General features: G+C 43.1%; 11 non-coding genes across 11 annotated transcripts; all 11 read left to right on the forward strand.

Annotated features, from left to right (window-relative positions):
- The first annotated feature begins 1,039 nt into the window (after window positions 1–1,039).
- Window positions 1,040–1,111, forward strand: trnap-ugg (transfer RNA proline (anticodon UGG)). Its single transcript has one exon. It is a non-coding gene; the product is annotated as a tRNA-Pro (tRNA).
- An 892-nt stretch (window positions 1,112–2,003) lies between these two features.
- Window positions 2,004–2,075, forward strand: trnap-cgg (transfer RNA proline (anticodon CGG)). The gene has a single exon. It is a non-coding gene; the product is annotated as a tRNA-Pro (tRNA).
- Window positions 2,076–3,265: 1,190 nt separating this feature from the next.
- On the forward strand, window positions 3,266–3,337 carry trnap-agg (transfer RNA proline (anticodon AGG)). The gene has a single exon. It is a non-coding gene; the product is annotated as a tRNA-Pro (tRNA).
- An 800-nt stretch (window positions 3,338–4,137) lies between these two features.
- Window positions 4,138–4,209, forward strand: trnap-cgg (transfer RNA proline (anticodon CGG)). Its single transcript has one exon. It is a non-coding gene; the product is annotated as a tRNA-Pro (tRNA).
- A 523-nt stretch (window positions 4,210–4,732) lies between these two features.
- trnap-ugg (transfer RNA proline (anticodon UGG)) lies at window positions 4,733–4,805 on the forward strand. The gene has a single exon. It is a non-coding gene; the product is annotated as a tRNA-Pro (tRNA).
- A 1,251-nt stretch (window positions 4,806–6,056) lies between these two features.
- Window positions 6,057–6,128, forward strand: trnap-ugg (transfer RNA proline (anticodon UGG)). The gene has a single exon. It is a non-coding gene; the product is annotated as a tRNA-Pro (tRNA).
- Window positions 6,129–7,309: 1,181 nt separating this feature from the next.
- On the forward strand, window positions 7,310–7,381 carry trnap-ugg (transfer RNA proline (anticodon UGG)). Its single transcript has one exon. It is a non-coding gene; the product is annotated as a tRNA-Pro (tRNA).
- A 2,207-nt stretch (window positions 7,382–9,588) lies between these two features.
- trnap-ugg (transfer RNA proline (anticodon UGG)) lies at window positions 9,589–9,660 on the forward strand. Its single transcript has one exon. It is a non-coding gene; the product is annotated as a tRNA-Pro (tRNA).
- A 2,753-nt stretch (window positions 9,661–12,413) lies between these two features.
- On the forward strand, window positions 12,414–12,485 carry trnap-ugg (transfer RNA proline (anticodon UGG)). The gene has a single exon. It is a non-coding gene; the product is annotated as a tRNA-Pro (tRNA).
- A 1,507-nt stretch (window positions 12,486–13,992) lies between these two features.
- Window positions 13,993–14,064, forward strand: trnap-ugg (transfer RNA proline (anticodon UGG)). Its single transcript has one exon. It is a non-coding gene; the product is annotated as a tRNA-Pro (tRNA).
- A 1,181-nt stretch (window positions 14,065–15,245) lies between these two features.
- trnap-ugg (transfer RNA proline (anticodon UGG)) lies at window positions 15,246–15,317 on the forward strand. The gene has a single exon. It is a non-coding gene; the product is annotated as a tRNA-Pro (tRNA).
- The last annotated feature ends 1,982 nt before the right edge of the window (window positions 15,318–17,299 follow it).

Here is a 17,299-nt window from a genome sequence, read left to right on the forward strand (position 1 = left end):
ACTTTCACCTATGAAAGTCGATAGGTATGAAAACAGCCTTACCATAGCAAGCTTTATGAGGAATTGTGGGTTTGAGCACCACAAACTTTGACAGAGTAATTGCATTTTTTCCTTGTGCAAACACAGGAAACTTTAGTTAGTACACGACACAAGATGCCAAGTACTGATGTTTTGCCGATTTGGAAAACCCGACTTTCAAAAGTCAAGAGCTGACTGTATCATATTTTGCCTTCACTAGCCTTGGTCTAGGGGAATGATTGTCGCTTAGGGTGTGAGAGGTCTCCGGACGAGCCCTGAATGCTAAATTCAATGTCTATGAGAAGAGAGGATGTAACGCTTTCCACGTGTAACCACAAGACCAGATGCAAGTTTTGCTGTGAAAGTTGTTACTAGACGAGACAAGATTCCACTCACTCGTGTTTTGCTCATCTGGAAACCACAACCTTTCTCTGTCAATGGAGTATGTCCTCACATTAATGTTTTTGTCGGAAATTTACACAACATGAATTGCTCAATTTGAGAATGACTGAAGTTCTTGTTCTTCATTTGGATAGTAGGGCTGAACTCATTACAAACCCACCAGACGCGAGGCTCGTTGGTCTAGGGGTATGATTCTCGCGTTGGGTGCGACAGGTCCTGGGTTCACATCCCGGACGAGCCCTTGACTGCGACATCTATTCTCAGAACCTTTTTAGGAAGACTTTCACCTACGAAAGTCGACAAGTATAAAAACAGCCTTACTATACCAAGCTTTATGAGGAATTGTGGGTTTGAGCACCAGAAGGAAGGATGCTGAGGTTGGAGCTGCCAGGCAAGAGGTCTAGAGGAAGAACAAAGAGGTGATTTTTAGATATACTCTCTCAAAAGAGAGTTCAAATGCTCTCCTCAAGTTCATTGAGATGCATACAAGAAAAGAGATGGCAACACTTTCAATGTAGTGAGGTTGCCAATACACAAATTGGCCAATCTAAAGGTGAGTAAATTCTGTCTACAAATGGGGTATTAGTTCACAAACTCTGCAATTCGCTCGTCTTTATATGGTTCGTTGGTCTAGGGGTATGATTCTCGCTTTGGGTGCGAGAGGTCCCGGGTTCAAATCCCGGACGAGCCCTTGACTGCGACATCTATTCCACAGATCTGTTCTCAGGAAAACTTTCACCTATGAAAGTCGACAAGTATGAAAACAGCCTTACCATAGCAAGCTTTATGAGGAATTGTGGGTTTGAGCACCACAAAATTTGACAGAGTAATTGCATTTTTTCCATTCCAAGCATGGATGTGTTGCCGATCTGATACCTATGACTTTTAAAGGTCAATGCAGTATACTAAAATGCCATTGTAGAATACACTGAGGTGCAAACATTTAGCGAGAAGGTGTCACTTTCAATGAAGCAAACTATTTGCAGCAAAAGTGCGGACTGTATCATATATTGCCTTCACTAGCTTCTTTCCATTGGCTTCTCAACAAATCTAGAACAGAATGTAAAACCCTGCTTCTTACATATAAAGCTCTAAAGGGTCAAGCTCCATCATATCTAAAAGACCTCATGGTACCATATCATCCCAATAGGCCACTTCAGTCTCAGAATGCAAGCCTACTGTTGGTCGAAGAATGAGAGGAGGAAGGTTTGTTTGTAGACAGAGAGAGAAGAGGAAAGCTAAGAACGTAGGACTGACAGTAGACGTGACGTGAAGAGGCGAGTGCAAGCAGGTTGGAACGGGTGGAGAAAAGTGTCAATATGTCGGTAGAAGGATGCTGAGGTTGGAGCTGCCAGGCAAGAGGTCTAGAGGAAGACCAAAGAGGAGATTTTTGGATATACTCTCTCAAAAGAGAGTTCAAATGCTCTCCTCAAGTTCATTGAGATGCATACAAGAAAAGAGATGGTAACACTTTCAATGTAGTGAGGTTGCCAATACACAAATTGGCCAATCTAAAGGTGAGTAAATTCTGTCTACAAATGGGATATTAGTTTACAAACTCTGCAATTCCCTTCTCTTTATATGGCTCGTTGGTCTAGGGGTATGATTCTCGCTTCGGGTGCGAGAGGTCCCGGGTTCAAATCCCGGACGAGCCCTTGACTGCGACATCTATTCCACAGAACCTTTTCAGGAAATCTTTCACCTATGAAAGTCGACAAGTATAAAAACAGCCTTACTATACCAAGCTTTATGAGGAATTGTGGGTTTGAGCACCACGAAATTTGACAGAGTAATTGCATGTTTTCCATTCCAAGCATGGATGTGTTGCCGATCTGATACCTATGACTTTTAAAGGTCAATGCAGTATACTAAAATGCCATTGTAGAATACACTGAGGTGCAAACATTTAGCGAGAAGGTGTCACTTTCAATGAAGCAAACTATTTGCAGAAAAAGTGCTGACTGACAGTAGACGTGACGTGAAGAGGCGAGTGCAAGTAGGTTGGAACGGGTGGAGAAAAGGGTCAGGTGTGTTTTGCGATAACAGATTATCAGCGAGAATGAAAGCAAAGGTGTTCAAGACGGTGGTGAGACCAGCGATGTTTTTCGGCTTAGAGACAGTGGCACTGTAGAAAAGACAGGAGGCAGAGCTGGAGGTAGCAGAGCTTAAGATGTTGAGGTTCTCATTGGGAGTGACGAGGATGGATGGGATCAGGCATGAGTACATCAGAGGGACAGCTCATGTTAGATGTTTTGGAGATAAAGTCAGAGAGGCCAGATTGAGGTGGTTTGGACATGTTCAGAGGAGAGACTGTCAATATGTCGGTAGAAGAATGCTGAGGTTGGAGCTGCCAGGCAAAAGGTCTAGAGGAAGAACAAAGAGGAGCTTTTTGGACATACTCTCTCAAAAGAGAGTTCAAATGCTCTCCTCAAGCTCGTTGAGATGCATACAAGAAAAGAGAAGGTAACACTTTCAATGTAGTGAGGTTGCCAATACACAAATTGGCCAATCTAAAGGTGAGTAAATTCTGTCTACAAATGGGATATTAGTTTACAAACTCTGCAATTCGCTTGTCTTTATATGGCTCGTTGGTCTAGGGGTATGATTGAAGTGTGAAAAGTGTCAGGTGTGTTTTGCGATAAAAGAGTATCAGCGAGAATGAAAGCAAAGGTGTTCAAGACAGTAGTGAGACCAGCAATGTTTTTCGGCTTAGAGACAGTGGCACTGTAGACAAGACAGGAGGCAGAGCTTGAGGTAGCACAAATTGGCCAATCTAAAGGTGAGTAAATTCTGTCTTCAAATGGGATATTAGTTTACAAACTCTGCAATTCGCTTGTCTTTATGTGGCTCGTTGGTCTAGGGGTATGATTCTCGCTTAGGGTGCGAGAGGTCCCAGGTTCAAATCCTGGACGAGCCCTTGACTGCGACATCTATTCCACAGATCTGTTCTCAGGAAAACTTTCACCTATGAAAGTTGACAAGTATGAAAACAGCCTTACCATAGCAAGCTTTATGAGGAATTGTGGGTTTGAGCACCACGAAATTTGACAGAGTAATTGCATGTTTTCCATTCCAAGCATGGATGTGATACCTATGACTTTCAAAGGTCAATGCAGTATACTAAAATGCCATTGTAGAATACACTGAGGTGCAAAAATTTAGCGAGAAGGTGTCAATTTCAATGAAGCAAACTATTTGCAGCAAAAGTGCTGACTGTATCATATTTTGCCTTCACTAGCTTCTTGCCATTGGCTTCTGTCGAAAAGACAGGAGGCAGAGCTGGAGGTAGCAGAGCTTAAGATGTTGAGGTTCTCATTGGGAGTGACGAGGATGGATAGGATCAGGCATGAGTACATCAGAGGGACAGCTCATGTTAGATGTTTTGGAGATAAAGTCAGAGAGGCTAGATTGAAGTGGTTTGGACTTATTCAGAGGAGAGATGGTGAAAACAGTATATCGGATAAAAGATGCTGAGGTTGGAGCTGCCAGGCAAGAGGTCTAGAGGAAGACCAAAGAGGAGATTTTTGGATATACTCTCTCAAAAGAGAGTTCAAATGCTCTCCTCAAGTTCATTGAGATGCATACAAGAAAAGAGATGGTAACACTTTCAATGTAGTGAGGTTGCCAATACACAAATTGGCCAATCTAAAGGTGAGTAAATTCTGTCTACAAATGGGATATTAGTTTACAAACTCTGCAATTCCCTTCTCTTTATATGGCTCGTTGGTCTAGGGGTATGATTCTCGCTTCGGGTGCGAGAGGTCCCGGGTTCAAATCCCGGACGAGCCCTTGACTGCGACATCTATTCCACAGACCCTTTTCAGGAAATCTTTCACCTATGAAAGTCGACAAGTATGAAAACAGCCTTACCATAGCAAGCTTTATGAGGAATTGTGGGTTTGAGCACCACAAACTTTGTCAGAGTAATTACATTTTTTCCTTGTGCAAACACAGGAAACTTTAGTTAGTACACGACACAAGATGCCAAGTAATGATGTTATTAATGATGTTATTGATGTTTTGCCGATTTGGAAAACCCGACTTTCAAAAGTCAAGAGCTGACTGTATCATATTTTGCCTTCACTAGCCTTGGTCTAGGGGAATGATTTTTGCTTAGGGTGTGAGAGGTCTCCGGACGAGCCCTGAATGCTAAATTCAATGTCTATGAGAAGAGAGGATGTAACGCTTTCCACGTCTAACCACAAGACCAGATGCAAGTTTTGCTGTGAAAGTTGTTACTAGACGAGACAAGATTCCACTCACTCGTGTTTTGCTGAACCGGCTGAACTCAATACAAAACCACCGGACACGAGGCTCGTTGGTCTAGGGGTATGATTCTCGCTTTGGGTGCGAGAGGTCCCGGGTTCAAATCCCGTACGAGCGCTTGACTGCGACATCTATTCCACAGACCCTTTTTAGGAAGACTTTCACCTACGAAAGTCGACAAGTATAAAAACAGCCTTACTATACCAAGCTTTATGAGGAATTGTGGGTTTGAGCACCACGAAATTTGACAGAGTAATTGCATGTTTTCCATTCCAAGCATGGATGTGTTGCCGATCTGATACCTATGACTTTTAAAGGTCAATGCAGTATACTAAAATGCCATTGTAGAATACACTGAGGTGCAAACATTTAGCGAGAAGGTGTCACTTTCAATGAAGCAAACTATTTGCAGAAAAAGTGCTGACTGACAGTAGACGTGACGTGAAGAGGCGAGTGCCAGTAGGTTGGAACGGGTGGAGAAAAGGTTCAGGTGTGTTTTGCGATAACAGATTATCAGCGAGAATGAAAGCAAAGGTGTTCAAGACGGTGGTGAGACCAGCGATGTTTTTCGGCTTAGAGACAGTGGCACTGTAGAAAAGACAGGAGGCAGAGCTGGAGGTAGCAGAGCTTAAGATGTTGAGGTTCTCATTGGGAGTGACGAGGATGGATAGGATCAGGCATGAGTACATCAGAGAGACAGCTCATGTTAGATGTTTTGGAGATAAAGTCAGAGAGGCCAGATTGAGGTGGTTTGGACATGTTAAGAGGAGAGACTGTCAATATGTCGGTAGAAGGATGCTGAGGTTGGAGCTGCCAGGCAAGAGGTCTAGAGGAAGACTAAAGAGGAGATTTTTAGAAATACTCTCTCAAAAGAGAGTTCAAATGCTCTCCTCAAGTTCATTGAGATGCATACAAGAAAAGAGATGGTAACACTTTCAATGTAGTGAGGTTGCCAAAACACAAATTGGCCAATCTAAAGGTGAGTAAATTCTGTAAATTCAAATTTTGCCTTCACTAGCCTTGGTCTAGGGGAATGATTCTCGCTTAGGGTGTGAGAAGTCTCCGGACGAGCCCTGAATGCTAAATTCAATGTCTATGAGAAGAGAAGATGTAACGCTTTCCACGTGTAACCACAAGACCAGATGCAAGTGTTGCTGTGAAAGTTGTTACTAGAACGAGACAAGATTCCACTCACTCGTGTTTTGCTGATCTGGAAACCACAACCTTTCTCTGTCAATGGAGTATGTCCTCACATTAATGTTTTTGTCGGAAATTTACACAACATGAATTTCTCAGTTTGAGAATGACTGAAGTTCTTGTTCTTCATTTGGATAGTAGGGCTGAACTCATTACAAGCCCACTGGACGCGAGGCTCGTTGGTCTAGGGGTATGATTCTCGCTTTGGGTGCGAGAGGTCCCGGGTTCAAATCCCGGACGAGCCCTTGACTGCGACATCTATTCCACAGACCTTTTTTAGGAAGACTTTCACCTACGAAAGTCGACAAGTATAAAAACAGCCTTACTATACCAAGCTTTATGAGGAATTGTGGGTTTGAGCACCACAACATTTGACAGAGTAATTGCATTTTTTCCATTCCAAGCATGGATGTGTTGCCGATCTGATACCTATGACTTTTAAAGGTCAATGCAGTATACTAAAATGCCATTGTAGAATACACTGAGGTGCAAACATTCAGCGAGAAGGTGTCACTTTCAATGAAGCAAACTATTTGCAGCAAAAGTGCGGACTGTATCATATTTTGCCTTCACTAGCTTCTTTCCATTGGCTTCTCAACAAATCTAGAACAGAATGTAAAACCCTGCTTCTTACATATAAAGCTCTAAAGGGTCAAGCTCCATCATGTCTAAAAGACCTCATGGTACCATATCATCCCAATAGGCCACTTCAGTCTCAGAATGCAAGCCTACTGTTGGTCGAAGAAGGAGAGGAGGAAGGTTTGTTTGTAGGCAGAGAGAGAAAAGGAAAGCTAAGAACGTAGGACTGAATGTAGACGTGACGTGAAGAGGCGAGTGCAAGCAGGTTGGAACGGGTGGAGAAAAGTGTCAGGTGTGTTTTGCGATAAGAGAGTATCAGCGAGAATGAAAGCAAAGGTGTTCAAGACGGTGGTGAGACCAGCGATGTTTTTCGGCTTAGAGACAGTGGCACTGTAGAAAAGACAGGAGGCAGAGCTGGAGGTAGCAGAGCTTAAGATGTTGAGGTTCTCATTGGGAGTGACGAGGATGGATAGGATCAGGCATGAGTACATCAGAGGGACAGCTCATGTTAGATGTTTTGGAGATAAAGTCAGAGAGGCCAGATTGAGGTGGTTTGGACATGTTAAGAGGAGAGACTGTCAATATGTCGGTAGAAGGATGCTGATGTTGGAGCTGCCAGGCAAGAGGTCTAGAGGAAGACCAAAGAGGAGATTTTTAGATATACTCTCTCAAAAGAGAGTTCAAATGCTCTCCTCAAGTTCATTGAGATGCATACAAGAAAAGAGATGGTAAGACTTTCAATGTAGTGAGGTTGCCAATACACAAATTGGCCAATCTAAAGGTGTGTAAATTCTGTCTACAAATGGGGTATTAGTTCACAAACTCTGCAATTCGCTTGTCTTTATATGGCTCGTTGGTCTAGGGGTATGATTCTCACTTTGGGTGCGAGAGGTCCCGGGTTCAAATCCCGGACGAGCCCTTGACTGCGATATCTATTCCACAGATCTGTTCTCAGGAAAACTTTCACCTATGAAAGTGTACAAGTATGAAGACAGCCTTACCATAGCAAGCTTTATGAGGAATTGTGGGTTTGAGCGCCACAAAATTTGACAGAGTCACTGCCTTTTTTCCATTCCAAGCATGGATGTGTTGCCGATCTGATACCTATGACTTTTAAAGGTCAATGCAGTATACTAAAATGCCATTGTAGAATACACTGAGGTGCAAACATTTAGCGAGAAGGTGTCACTTTCAATGAAGCAAACTATTTGCAGCAAAAGTGCTGACTGTATCATATTTTGCCTTCACTAGCTTCTTGCCATTGGCTTCTCAACAAATCTAGAACAGAATGCAAAACCCTGCTTCTTACATATAAAGCTCTAAAGGGTCAAGCTCCATCATATCTAAAAGACCTCATGGTACCATATCATCCCAATAGGCCACTTCAGTCTCAGAATGCAAGCCTACTGTTGGTCGAAGAAGGAGAAGAGGAAGGTTTGTTTGTAGGCAGAGAGAGAAGAGGAAAGCTAAGAACGTAGGACTGACAGAAGACGTGACGTGAAGAGGCGAGTGCAAGCAGGTTGGAACGGGTGGAGAAAAGTGTCAGGTGTGTTTCGCGATAAAAGAGTATCAGCGAGAATGAAAGCAAAGGTGTTCAAGACGGTGGTGAGACCAGCGATGTTTTTCGGCTTAGAGACAGTGGCACTGTAGAAAAGACAGGAGGCAGAGCTGGAGGTAGCAGAGCTTAAGATGTTGAGGTTCTCATTGGGAGTGACGAGGATGGATAGGATCAGGCATGAGTACATCAGAGGGACAGCTCATGTTAGATGTTTTGGAGATAAAGTCAGAGAGGCCAGATTGAGGTGGTTTGGACATGTTAAGAGGAGAGACTGTCAATATGTCGGTAGAAGGATGCTGAGGTTGGAGCTGCCAGGCAAGAGGTCTAGAGGAAGACCAAAGAGGAGATTTTTGGATATACTCTCTCAAAAGAGAGTTCAAATGCTCTCCTCAAGTTCATTGAGATGCATACAAGAAAAGAGATGGTAACACTTTAAATGTAGTGAGGTTGCCAAAACACAAATTGGCCAATCTAAAGGTGAGTAAATTCTGTAAATTCAAATTTTGCCTTCACTAGCCTTGGTCTAGGGGAATGATTCTCGCTTTGGGTGTGAGAAGTCTCCGGACGAGCCCTGAATGCTAAATTCAATGTCTATGAGAAGAGAAGATGTAACGCTTTCCACGTGTAACCACAAGACCAGATGCAAGTGTTGCTGTGAAAGTTGTTACTAGAACGAGACAAGATTCCACTCACTCGTGTTTTGCTGATCTGGAAACCACAACCTTTCTCTGTCAATGGAGTATGTCCTCACATTAATGTTTTTGTCGGAAATTTACACAACATGAATTTCTCAGTTTGAGAATGACTGAAGTTCTTGTTCTTCATTTGGATAGTAGGGCTGAACTCAATACAAAACCACCGGACACGAGGCTCGTTGGTCTAGGGGTATGATTCTTGCTTTGGGTGCGAGAGGTTCAGGGATCAAATCCCGGACAAGCCCTTGACTGCGACATCTATTCCACTGACCCTTTTCAAGAAAACTTTCTCCTATGAAAGTTGACAAGTATGAAAACAGGCTTACCATACTAAGCTTTATGAGGAATTGTGGGTTTGAGCACCAAAAACTTTGACAGAGTAATTGCATTTTTTCCTTGTGCAAACACAGGAAACTTTAGTTAGTACACGACACAAGATGCCAAGTATTGATGTTTTGCCGATTTGGAAAACCCGACTTTCAAAAGTCAAGAGCTGACTGTATCATATTTTGCCTTCACTAGCCTTGGTCTAGGGGAATGATTCTCGCTTAGGGTGTGAGAGGTCTCCGGACGAGCCCTGAATGCTAAATTCAATGTCTATGAGAAGAGAGGATGTAACGCTTTCCACGTGTAACCACAAGACCAGATGCAAGTGTTTCTGTGAAAGTTGTTACTAGACGAGACAAGATTCCACTCACTCGTGTTTTGCTGATCTGGAAACCACAACCTTTCTCTGTCAATGGAGTATGTCCTCATATTAATGTTTTTGTCGGAAATTTACACAACATGAATTTCTCAGTTTGAGAATGACTGAAGTTCTTGTTCTTCATTTGGATAGTACGGCTGAACTCAATACAAAACCACCGGACACGAGGCTCGTTGGTCTAGGGGTATGATTCTCGCTTTGGGTGCGAGAGGTCCAGGGATCAAATCCCGGACGAGCCCTTGACTGCGACATCTATTCCACAGACCCTTTTTAGGAAGACTTTCACCTACGAAAGTCGACAAGTATAAAAACAGCCTTACTATACCAAGCTTTATGAGGAATTGTGGGTTTGAGCACCACGAAATTTGACAGAGTAATTGCATGTTTTCCATTCCAAGCATGGATGTGTTGCCGATCTGATACCTATGACTTTTAAAGGTCAATGCAGTATACTAAAATGCCATTGTAGAATACACTGAGGTGCAAACATTTAGCGAGAAGGTGTCACTTTCAATGAAGCAAACTATTTGCAGCAAAAGTGCTGACTGTATCATATTTTGCCTTCACTAGCTTCTTGCCATTGGCTTCTCAACAAATCTAGAACAGAATGCAAAACCCTGCTTCTTACATATAAAGCTCTAAAGGGTCAAGCTCCATCATATCTAAAAGACCTCATGGTACCATATCATCCCAATAGGCCACTTCAGTCTCAGAATGCAAGCCTACTGTTGGTCGAAGAAGGAGAAGAGGAAGGTTTGTTTGTAGGCAGAGAGAGAAGAGGAAAGCTAAGAACGTAGGACTGACAGTAGACGTGACGTGAAGAGGCGAGTGCAAGCAGGTTGGAACGGGTGGAGAAAAGTGTCAGGTGTGTTTTGCGATAAAAGAGTATCAGCGAGAATGACAGAAAAGGTGTTCAAGAAGGTGGTGAGACCAGCAATGTTTTTCGGTTTAGAGACAGTGGCACTGTAGAAAAGACAGGAGGCAGAGCTGGTGGTAGCAGAGCTTAAGATGTTGAGGTTCTCATTGGGAGTGACGAGGATGGATGGGATCAGGCATGAGTACATCAGAGGGACAGCTCATGTTAGATGTTTTGGAGATAAAGTCAGAGAGGCCAGATTGAGGTGGTTTGGACATGTTCAGAGGAGAGACTGTCAATATGTCGGTAGAAGGATGCTGAGGTTGGAGCTGCCAGGCAAGAGGTCTAGAGGAAGACCAAAGAGGAGATTTTTGGATATACTCTCTCAAAAGAGAGTTCAAATGCTCTCCTCAAGTTCATTGAGATGCATACAAGAGATGGTAACACTTTAAATGTAGTGAGGTTGCCAAAACACAAATTGGCCAATCTAAAGGTGAGTAAATTCTGTAAATTCAAATTTTGCCTTCACTAGCCTTGGTCTAGGGGAATGATTCTCGCTTAGGGTGTGAGAGGTCTCCGGACGAGCCCTGAATGCTAAATTCAATGTCTATGAGAAGAGAGGATGTAACGCTTTCCACGTGTAACCACAAGACCAGATGAAAGTTTTTCTGTGAAAGTTGTTACTAGACGAGACAAGATTCCACTCACTCGTGTTTTGCTGATCTGGAAACCACAACCTTTCTCTGTCAATGGAGTATGTCCTCACATTAATGTTTTTGTGGGAAATTTACACAACATGAATTTCTCAGTTTGAGAATGACTGAAGTTCTTGTTCTTCATTTGGATAGTAGGGCTGAACTCATTACAAGCCCACTGGACGCGAGGCTCGTTGGTCTAGGGGTATGATTCTCGCTATGGGTGCGATAGGTCCCGGGTTCAAATCCCGGACGAGCCCTTGACTGCGACATCTATTCCACAGACCTTTTTTAGGAAGACTTTCACCTACGAAAGTCGACAAGTATAAAAACAGCCTTACTATACCAAGCTTTATGAGGAATTGTGGGTTTGAGCACCACAACATTTGACAGAGTAATTGCATTTTTTCCATTCCAAGCATGGATGTGTTGCCGATCTGATACCTATGACTTTTAAAGGTCAATGCAGTATACTAAAATGCCATTGTAGAATACACTGAGGTGCAAACATTTAGCGAGAAGGTGTCACTTTCAATGAAGCAAACTATTTGCAGCAAAAGTGCTGACTGTATCATATTTTGCCTTCACTAGCTTCTTTCCATTGGCTTCTCAACAAATCTAGAACAGAATGTAAAACCCTGCTTCTTACATATAAAGCTCTAAAGGGTCAAGCTCCATCATGTCTAAAAGACCTCATGGTACCATATCATCCCAATAGGCCACTTCAGTCTCAGAATGCAAGCCTACTGTTGGTCGAAGAAGGAGAGGAGGAAGGTTTGTTTGTAGGCAGAGAGAGAAAAGGAAAGCTAAGAACGTAGGACTGACAGTAGACGTGACGTGAAGAGGCGAGTGCAAGCAGGTTGGAACGGGTGGAGAAAAGTGTCAGGTGTGTTTTGCGATAAGAAAGTATCAGCGAGAATGAAAGCAAAGGTGTTCAAGACGGTGGTGAGACCAGCGATGTTTTTCGGCTTAGAGACAGTGGCACTGTAGAAAAGACAGGAGGCAGAGCTGGAGGTAGCAGAGCTTAAGATGTTGAGGTTCTCATTGGGAGTGACGAGGATGGAAAAGATCAGGCATGAGTACATCAGAGGGACAGCTCATGTTAGATGTTTTGGAGATAAAGTCAGAGAGGCCAGATTGAGGTGGTTTGGACATGTTAAGAGGAGAGACTGTCAATATGTCGGTAGAAGGATGCTGAGGTTGGAGCTGCCAGGCAAGAGGTCTAGAGGAAGACCAAAGAGGAGATTTTTAGATATACTCTCTCAAAAGAGAGTTCAAATGCTCTCCTCAAGTTCATTGAGATGCATACAAGAAAAGAGATGGTAAGACTTTCAATGTAGTGAGGTTGCCAATACACAAATTGGCCAATCTAAAGGTGAGTAAATTCTGTCTACAAATGGGGTATTAGTTCACAAACTCTGCAATTCGCTTGTCTTTATATGGCTCGTTGGTCTAGGGGTATGATTCTCACTTTGGGTGCGAGAGGTCCCGGGTTCAAATCCCGGACGAGCCCTTGACTGCGATATCTATTCCACAGATCTGTTCTCAGGAAAACTTTCACCTATGAAAGTCGACAAGTATGAAAACAGCCTTACCATAGCAAGCTTTATGAGGAATTGTGGGTTTGAGCACCACAAAATTTGACAGAGTCACTGCCTTTTTTCCATTCCAAGCATGGATGTGTTGCCGATCTGATACCTATGACTTTTAAAGGTCAATGCAGTATACTAAAATGCCATTGTAGAATACACTGAGGTGCAAACATTTAGCGAGAAGGTGTCACTTTCAATGAAGCAAACTATTTGCAGCAAAAGTGCTGACTGTATCATATTTTGCCTTCACTAGCTTCTTGCCATTGGCTTCTCAAGAAATCTAGAACAGAATGCAAAACCCTGCTTCTTACATATAAAGCTCTAAAGGGTCAAGCTCCATCATATCTAAAAGACCTCATGGTACCATATCATCCCAATAGGCCACTTCAGTCTCAGAATGCAAGCCTACTGTTGGTCGAAGAAGGAGAAGAGGAAGGTTTGTTTGTAGGCAGAGAGAGAAGAGGAAAGCTAAGAACGTAGGACTGACAGTAGACGTGACGTGAAGAGGCGAGTGCAAGCAGGTTGGAACGGGTGGAGAAAAGTGTCAGGTGTGTTTCGCGATAAAAGAGTATCAGCGAGAATGAAAGCAAAGGTGTTCAAGACGGTGGTGAGACCAGCGATGTTTTTCGGCTTAGAGACAGTGGCACTGTAGAAAAGACAGGAGGCAGAGCTGGAGGTAGCAGAGCTTAAGATGTTGAGGTTCTCATTGGGAGTGACGAGGATGGATAGGATCAGGCATGAGTACATCAGAGGGACAGCTCATGTTAGATGTTTTGGAGATAAAGTCAGAGAGGCCAGATTGAGGTGGTTTGGACATGTTAAGAGGAGAGACTGTCAATATGTCGGTAGAAGGATGCTGAGGTTGGAGCTGCCAGGCAAGAGGTCTAGAGGAAGACCAAAGAGGAGATTTTTGGATATACTCTCTCAAAAGAGAGTTCAAATGCTCTCCTCAAGTTCATTGAGATGCATACAAGAAAAGAGATGGTAACACTTTAAATGTAGTGAGGTTGCCAAAACACAAATTGGCCAATCTAAAGGTGAGTAAATTCTGTAAATTCAAATTTTGCCTTCACTAGCCTTGGTCTAGGGGAATGATTCTCGCTTAGGGTGTGAGAAGTCTCCGGACGAGCCCTGAATGCTAAATTCAATGTCTATGAGAAGAGAAGATGTAACGCTTTCCACGTGTAACCACAAGACCAGATGCAAGTGTTGCTGTGAAAGTTGTTACTAGAACGAGACAAGATTCCACTCACTCGTGTTTTGCTGATCTGGAAACCACAACCTTTCTCTGTCAATGGAGTATGTCCTCACATTAATGTTTTTGTCGGAAATTTACACAACATGAATTTCTCAGTTTGAGAATGACTGAAGTTCTTGTTCTTCATTTGGATAGTAGGGCTGAACTCATTACAAGCCCACTGGACGCGAGGCTCGTTGGTCTAGGGGTATGATTCTCGCTTTGGGTGCGAGAGGTCCCGGGTTCAAATCCCGGACGAGCCCTTGACTGCGACATCTATTCCACAGACCTTTTTTAGGAAGACTTTCACCTACGAAAGTCGACAAGTATAAAAACAGCCTTACTATACCAAGCTTTATGAGGAATTGTGGGTTTGAGCACCACAACATTTGACAGAGTAATTGCATTTTTTCCATTCCAAGCATGGATGTGTTGCCGATCTGATACCTATGACTTTTAAAGGTCAATGCAGTATACTAAAATGCCATTGTAGAATACACTGAGGTGCAAACATTCAGCGAGAAGGTGTCACTTTCAATGAAGCAAACTATTTGCAGCAAAAGTGCGGACTGTATCATATTTTGCCTTCACTAGCTTCTTTCCATTGGCTTCTCAACAAATCTAGAACAGAATGTAAAACCCTGCTTCTTACATATAAAGCTCTAAAGGGTCAAGCTCCATCATGTCTAAAAGACCTCATGGTACCATATCATCCCAATAGGCCACTTCAGTCTCAGAATGCAAGCCTACTGTTGGTCGAAGAAGGAGAGGAGGAAGGTTTGTTTGTAGGCAGAGAGAGAAAAGGAAAGCTAAGAACGTAGGACTGAATGTAGACGTGACGTGAAGAGGCGAGTGCAAGCAGGTTGGAACGGGTGGAGAAAAGTGTCAGGTGTGTTTTGCGATAAGAGAGTATCAGCGAGAATGAAAGCAAAGGTGTTCAAGACGGTGGTGAGACCAGCGATGTTTTTCGGCTTAGAGACAGTGGCACTGTAGAAAAGACAAGAGGCAGAGCTGGAGGTAGCAGAGCTTAAGATGTTGAGGTTCTCATTGGGAGTGACGAGGATGGATAGGATCAGGCATGAGTACATCAGAGGGACAGCTCATGTTAGATGTTTTGGAGATAAAGTCAGAGAGGCCAGATTGAGGTGGTTTGGACATGTTAAGAGGAGAGACTGTCAATATGTCGGTAGAAGGATGCTGAGGTTGGAGCTGCCAGGCAAGAGGTCTAGAGGAAGACCAAAGAGGAGATTTTTAGATATACTCTCTCAAAAGAGAGTTCAAATGCTCTCCTCAAGTTCATTGAGATGCATACAAGAAAAGAGATGGTAAGACTTTCAATGTAGTGAGGTTGCCAATACACAAATTGGCCAATCTAAAGGTGAGTAAATTCTGTCTACAAATGGGGTATTAGTTCACAAACTCTGCAATTCGCTTGTCTTTATATGGCTCGTTGGTCTAGGGGTATGATTCTCACTTTGGGTGCGAGAGGTCCCGGGTTCAAATCCCGGACGAGCCCTTGACTGCGATATCTATTCCACAGATCTGTTCTCAGGAAAACTTTCACCTATGAAAGTGTACAAGTATGAAAACAGCCTTACCATAGCAAGCTTTATGAGGAATTGTGGGTTTGAGCGCCACAAAATTTGACAGAGTCACTGCCTTTTTTCCATTCCAAGCATGGATGTGTTGCCGATCTGATACCTATGACTTTTAAAGGTCAATGCAGTATACTAAAATGCCATTGTAGAATACACTGAGGTGCAAACATTTAGCGAGAAGGTGTCACTTTCAATGAAGCAAACTATTTGCAGCAAAAGTGCTGACTGTATCATATTTTGCCTTCACTAGCTTCTTGCCATTGGCTTCTCAACAAATCTAGAACAGAATGCAAAACCCTGCTTCTTACATATAAAGCTCTAAAGGGTCAAGCTCCATCATATCTAAAAGACCTCATGGTACCATATCATCCCAATAGGCCACTTCAGTCTCAGAATGCAAGCCTACTGTTGGTCGAAGAAGGAGAAGAGGAAGGTTTGTTTGTAGGCAGAGAGAGAAGAGGAAAGCTAAGAACGTAGGACTGACAGTAGACGTGACGTGAAGAGGCGAGTGCAAGCAGGTTGGAACGGGTGGAGAAAAGTGTCAGGTGTGTTTCGCAATAAAAGAGTATCAGCGAGAATGAAAGCAAAGGTGTTCAAGACGGTGGTGAGACCAGCGATGTTTTTCGGCTTAGAGACAGTGGCACTGTAGAAAAGACAGGAGGCAGAGCTGGAGGTAGCAGAGCTTAAGATGTTGAGGTTCTCATTGGGAGTGACGAGGATGGATAGGATCAGGCATGAGTACATCAGAGGGACAGCTCATGTTAGATGTTTTGGAGATAAAGTCAGAGAGGCCAGATTGAGGTGGTTTGGACATGTTAAGAGGAGAGACTGTCAATATGTCGGTAGAAGGATGCTGAGGTTGGAGCTGCCAGGCAAGAGGTCTAGAGGAAGACCAAAGAGGAGATTTTTGGATATACTCTCTCAAAAGAGAGTTCAAATGCTCTCCTCAAGTTCATTGAGATGCATACAAGAAAAGAGATGGTAACACTTTAAATGTAGTGAGGTTGCCAAAACACAAATTGGCCAATCTAAAGGTGAGTAAATTCTGTAAATTCAAATTTTGCCTTCACTAGCCTTGGTCTAGGGGAATGATTCTCGCTTAGGGTGTGAGAGGTCTCCGGACGAGCCCTGAATGCTAAATTCAATGTCTATGAGAAGAGAGGATGTAACGCTTTCCACGTGTAACCACAAGACCAGATGAAAGTTTTTCTGTGAAAGTTGTTACTAGACGAGACAAGATTCCACTCACTCGTGTTTTGCTGATCTGGAAACCACAACCTTTCTCTGTCAATGGAGTATGTCCTCACACTAATGTTTTTGTGGGAAATTTACACAACATGAATTTCTCAGTTTGAGAATGACTGAAGTTCTTGTTCTTCATTTGGATAGTAGGGCTGAACTCATTACAAGCACACTGGACGCGAGGCTCGTTGGTCTAGGGGTATGATTCTCGCTATGGGTGCGATAGGTCCCGGGTTCAAATCCCGGACGAGCCCTTGACTGCGACATCTATTCCACAGACCTTTTTTAGGAAGACTTTCACCTACGAAAGTCGACAAGTATAAAAACAGCCTTACTATACCAAGCTTTATGAGGAATTGTGGGTTTGAGCACCACAACATTTGACAGAGTAATTGCATTTTTTCCATTCCAAGCATGGATGTGTTGCCGATCTGATACCTATGACTTTTAAAGGTCAATGCAGTATACTAAAATGCCATTGTAGAATACACTGAGGTGCAAACATTTAGCGAGAAGGTGTCACTTTCAATGAAGCAAACTATTTGCAGCAAAAGTGCTGACTGTATCATATTTTGCCTTCACTAGCTTCTTTCCATTGGCTTCTCAACAAATCTAGAACAGAATGTAAAACCCTGCTTCTTACATATAAAGCTCTAAA

The sequence above is a fragment of the Channa argus genome, chromosome 4 (genome assembly GCF_033026475.1).
Source record: "Channa argus isolate prfri chromosome 4, Channa argus male v1.0, whole genome shotgun sequence".
Lineage (NCBI taxonomy): Eukaryota > Metazoa > Chordata > Actinopteri > Anabantiformes > Channidae > Channa > Channa argus.